The sequence below is a fragment of the Lipotes vexillifer genome, unplaced genomic scaffold (assembly GCF_000442215.2).
Source record: "Lipotes vexillifer unplaced genomic scaffold, Lipotes_vexillifer_v1.1 scaffold90, whole genome shotgun sequence".
Lineage (NCBI taxonomy): Eukaryota > Metazoa > Chordata > Mammalia > Artiodactyla > Lipotidae > Lipotes > Lipotes vexillifer.
The window spans coordinates 7189331-7195330 of record NW_006782310.1 but is presented as its reverse complement, the minus strand read 5'-3'; positions in this window follow the sequence as shown (position 1 = coordinate 7195330).

Here is a 6000-nt window from a genome sequence, read left to right as displayed (position 1 = left end):
TATATATATATGTGTGTATATATATATATATATATATATATATATATATATATATATATATATATATATAAAACAATGTCTTTATTTATCCACTAATGGACACCTAGGTTGTTTCCATATCCTGGCTATTGTAAATAATGTTGCAATGCACATTGGGGTGCATATGTCTTTTTGAGTTAATGCTTTCATTTTATTTGGATATATACCCAGAAGTGGAATTAATGTAATTATATTTTTAATTTTTTGAGGAACCTCCATACTGTTTTCCATAGTGCCTGAACCAATTTGCATTCCCACCAACAGTGCACAATTGTTCCCTTTCCTCCACGTCCTCACGAACACTTGTTATTTGTTGTCTTTTTGATAATAGGTGTGAAGTGATACCTCATTATGGTTTTGATTTGCATTTCCCTGATGATTAGTGATGTTGAACATCTTTTCATGTACCTACTGCCCACCTCTATGTCTTCTTTGGAAAAATGTATATGCACATCTTCTGCCCCTCTATTAATGATTTTTTTTTTTTTTTACCATTGAGTTGTATAAGTTCTTTATGTATTTTGGATATTAGCTCCTTATCAGATATATGATTTGCAAATATTTTCTCCCATTCAGTAGGTTGCCTTTTAATTTTGTTGATAATTTATTTTGCTGTACAGAAGAATTTTAGTATGATATGGTCCCATGTATTTATTTGTGCTTAAAAAAAATCATTACCAAGATCTATGTCAAGGAGTGTACTGTTTGTTTTCTTCTAGGACTTTATGGTTTTAGGTCTTACATTCAAGTCTTTAATCCATTTTGAGTTAATTATTTTGTAATGTGTAAGATAGTGGTCCAGTTTCATTCCTTTGTGTGTGGCTGTCCAGTTTTCCCAACACCATGTATTTAAGAGACTGCCCTTTATCCATTGTATCTTCTTGGCTTCTGTGTCATATATTAATTGATCATATATGCATGGGAATATTTTGAGGCTCTCTATTATGTTCCATTGATTATGTGTCTATTTTGTTTTTTTGCCAATATCTTACTGTTTTAATTACTATATTTTTGTAATATAGTATGAAATCAGGGAGCATGATGCCTCCAGCTTTTTTTTTTCAAGACGGCTTTTTTTTGGGGGGAGGGCTTTTGTGGTTCCACACAAATTTTGGGATTATTTGTTATATTTATTTGAAAAATGCCAAATAAATATTTGTTCTATTTATATTAAAAATCCCAGTTAATATTTTGATAGGGATTGCATTGAATCTGTACATTGCTTTAGGTAGAATGGACATTTTAACAGCAATGATTCTTCTAATCATGAGCATGGAATATCTTTTCATTTATTTGTGTCTGATTTCTTTTATCAATATCTTCTAGTTTTCCATGCACAGGTTTTTCACTTCCTTCTTCCAGAAGAATCTGGTCACAGAAGCTATGAAAATCTCTGTTTCAAATCTAAATAACAGGATAATGATGAATTTATAACATTGATTCTCAACCTTGCCTCCACAGTGGGAGTCCCCACAAGGGGACTTCTAAAAGTACCAATTCCTGGGTCCACTCCAGTCATTTAAGTCAGAATTTCTGGGAGGGCATTACCAGGTTTCAAAGCTCCCCAGGTGATCCTGATATGCAGCCAGAGCTGAGATGGCTGAGTTATTTATTCCTAGGTGTTTTATTCTTTTGATGCAATTGTGAATGGGATTATTTTACTAATTTTTCTTTCTGTTAACTCATTATTAATTTATAGAAACACAACAGAATTTTTGTGTATTGATTTTGTATCCTGCAACATTACTGAATTTGTTTATTAGTTTTAACAGTTTTTTGGAGCCTAGGTTTTTCTGTATATAATATTGTGTCATCTGCAAATAGTGGCAGTTTTACTTCTTCCTTTGCAATTCGGATGCCTTTTTTTTTTCTTGCCATCTTGAGCATTTTTTTTTTTTTTTTTTGCTGTACACGGGACTCTCACTGTTGTGGCCTCTCCTGTTGTGGAGCACAGGCTCCAGATGCACAGGCTCAGCAGCCATGGCTCATGGGTCCAGCTGCTCCGTAGCATGTGGGATCTTCCTGGACCGGAGCAGAACCTGTGTCCCCTGCATTGGCAGGCAGACTCTCAACCACTACGCCACCAGGGAAGTCCTTGAGCATTTTTAAGTGTGCAGCTCAGTAGTATTAAGTACATTCACATTGTTGTGCAAACGTCACCAATATCCATCTCCAGAAGTCTTTCCATTTTTCAAAACTGAAACTCTGTACCCATTAAACTATAACTTCCCATTTCCCCCTTTTCTTAGTCTCTAGTAATAATCTACTTTCTGTCTATAAATTTGACTACTCTAGGTAGTCAAATTTATAGACAGAATATTTATCATAAAAGGAAAATATTTAATTGTAGGAACATGGATATAAACATTTGGGGAGAAATAGAACATTCTAAGGGCCCCTAAAATTACATGCACATATAGCCAGCTATTTGATATATGAACATATAGACTTCACCTTGGCCAAATGTACATGAAGGGAAGAATTTTATCTAGATCATCAATGTGTTCTACAATAAACAACAAAAAAAAAAAAAAGGAAAGAAAAAAGAAAGAAAAGAAAATCTAGATTTATGTATGATGTAATAAAACTGATGTTTAAATGTAAAATGATTAAAGCTTGATGATTAGCAATAATTTCTGAAGTCGTTTATGTTTAAAATAGTTTAACATTCTTGGTCTTATCCTTTTGTTTCTATAACATGTCCATAAAATGGAAAGGTGGAGTATCATTATTATTCTTACAGATGTCACGGCCTTAAACTGTGTTCACCATCAGGTTCTGGGGAGAATTTCACCTATTACAATTGTATTAAATTGTCACCAACATGACATTACCCAAACCTTAGGGGTGAAGTTGGATGAAGCCCACATGTACTGAGGGCTTGCCCTGGCCCAGGAACTGTGCTCAGTGTTGCCACAGATATTCTTACCACATGAACACACATTGCAAATTCACTACTTACTAGCTGGGTTACCATGAGTAGATTATAGAAAATCAAGTCTCTGTGTCCCTACCTGAAAAATGGGCATGATACTCCAACCTCCCACTTTCCTTTTGTCTTTCCATAACCTGTAATAGAGGTGTAAACAAATCAGTCCCTAAGTACTATTATGAGCATGAAACAGCCTGAAGATTTGGATGTACTGTGCTAAAATAGGCACATGTCTGCAGAGACAACCACACTACGACTCTGAAGAGTCAAAGACTATACATCACCTCACTTCCTCTAACACTGCAGTGGTGTTCCTCCTCAGTCAGCTCACTCATCTGGTGAGGTGGGGGAGGGGACAATGTTTACTTGAATCTGAGTATTTTAATACCACTCCATAATTTTAGGAGTCTCTTTAGACAAAGCAGCTTCTGGATGGATTCCACATCTTTCAGAGGTCTGCCTCAATTCTTCCCCTGTGGAGCCTGGGAAGATGTGTATAAAGCCACATGGCCTTGGTGGGGAGAAGCCCAACATCCGTGGGTTCTTCTTGTGCCTTTGCAGACACCAAAACATGACAAATTTTGGCTCTGTCATTCTTGTTCCAATAGGGACCAGCAATTCTTTCCAGCTAACATAGCTTCTCCTTGCCATTTGCTGGTGTTCAGATCTTCTGATCTCCTGTAATATTCCTTCATGTCAAAACTCAGACCACCCAGAGGCTGCAAGGGCACCCACCCCTGTCCTCATCTTGTCTCCCCGAGTATCCTTCTTCCCACCCCACCCTTACAAAAGGTCCTATGAACTAACCGTTGTTTTACAAGTTAGTGTCCACATTACATGGGAACTGGGACAGGACAAAGATGTAAATAGCTACTCACTCCCTCTCCACAAAATTTCATCCTCCTGATTACATTATGAATGTCTTATTTTGGCTCTGGAGGTTCCTATCTGGTGGTTCCTCCTAAAGTTCTTAAAAGAATTTAGTTAAAATCTTCTCGGTCTTAGGTGTTTTCCTTCTACCTAAGTAACACATCTCCTCCCACTTTTCATCTCAAAGCTCCTAAGCAGGAAGGTTAGGGTTCATACCTGACCACACCTATTCCTAATTGTTTCTTCCTAATCTCAGTGGTACTTTGTCAGGAAAAGAGTGTTTTTTTGTTGTTGTTGTTTTGTTTTTTTGTAACTCTTCCAGATTATATTCTCCTTCTATTTGAGCTTAATTTACCATCTCTTTTCCTGAAATTAAATGCCAGTTAAAATTTTGGACACAAGCAGCACAACTCTGCTAAATAATAAGAGAATACAAATCCATAGGGACTTTAGAAATGACATAACAATTGCATCCACGTAGGACTTAGGCATTGTATTAGTCTGCTAGAGCTGCTATTACAAAATATCATGGGAAAGGACTGTAGTCAGACTTTGTTAATCTCACAGAAGGAACCCAAGGCCTAGAGTGAATTGCCTAAGTACACATTTACTGTTGGCAGAGGTTGAATGGAACTCAGGTATTGCATCTCAATTCCTTTGTTTCTCCTTTGTATCATTTTGATCATGGAGAATTATTTTCCATGTGCTGCAGTATACAGTTATACAAATAAGTGCTTTACTTGAAGATTTTGTTAATGCAGCAAATGGGGTCAGTGCACAATTAGATGTATGGAGGAAGTTCATTTCATTGTTTTGCAAAGAATAAAAAAGAAAAAATAAGTTGTTTGTTTCTAGTCTGGCATCATATGTTGATGAAAGGAGAAAATTAAGAAATAGTAAGAGAAGATCTCTCCAAATATTTTACTTTTTTCCACTCAGAGTTTTTTGATTCATCCAAATTAGTGTTCATTAATAAGGGGGCATAAATAAAGGCCAATTTATCAATCTTTCATTGAAGAATTCTAGCCATATTTTGCTTTTGACTATATTATTTCAGAATCAATAATAACCATTAGACATGTGTCTATCTCTTCTCTTTGGAGCAACTAAAACATAAAATTCTTACGCACATTGTGTTCTTTGTCCAATGACCTTGAATAACAGAAAAGCTAAGGTTAGTGAAAATATTTTTAAAACCTGACTTACCAATGGATCATAATATTACCTTTGCCTCTGAGCCTTATTTGAGGGTTTAGATTGTAGGAGCTGTAAGGTCCCTTAGAGTTCACCTAGGCCAACACCCTCATTTTCCAGATGAGGAACCTGCACCTGGGAGAAATGAAGTCGATTACTCAAGGTCAAAAAGAAAGTTACTCTCTTAGTCCAGCTAACATTCATGTATTTTGACATCAGTTCACTTTCCATTATGCCAAGGTGTCTCAAAATTAATAAAATGAGGTAGTGTATTATCAATATTCTCCAATGGATTTTAATTTACCCTTTAATTTCTATTTATCTCTAAGACTTAGCTTCAAGGTTAATGGAATTATGAAAATGTGGGTGTGATTTCCCAGAAGACAAGGAATCCCATAAATTAGCTTTCTCTCAAGTATGACATTTTTACCTTCCTTTGTGAAAGATAATCTTTAAAGCAAGGCTTTATGAAAGACTAAAGGATTAACAAAATTTGTTTTCTTCTTCTTTAATATACCAAGAAGTAGGCCCAGAGACCCAGATCCTAGAGACTTCTCATGAAGCTGTGTTATGTGGGATGAGGAGAATGCCCAAGATAGACACGTTTCCTCTGCATGTCATCTAGAGCTCAGTCAGCCTTGGGGCTTCTATATGGTCTGGCGCTTTTGCAGAGGGATCATTTAAAATTAATCAGAGCAATGGAAGATTCCAAGGATATTTCAACAGGATCCAGAAGTTATTGAATATCCCTGGAGGATGATATTGGAGTTAACTGAGGACTTAGGGAGCTTGTCAGAAAAGGCGACCAACAGGAGCAAAGTGATCATTCCACTGAGATGTTCAGGGCTGGCTACCAAAGCCAGACACTGAGTGAGGTTCATAGCCATGTATCAGAGACACAAGGTACTAGAAGGACAGAGAGGTTTCATTTGTTGTAAAAAAGAGATTGGTTAAAGCTCTAGAGC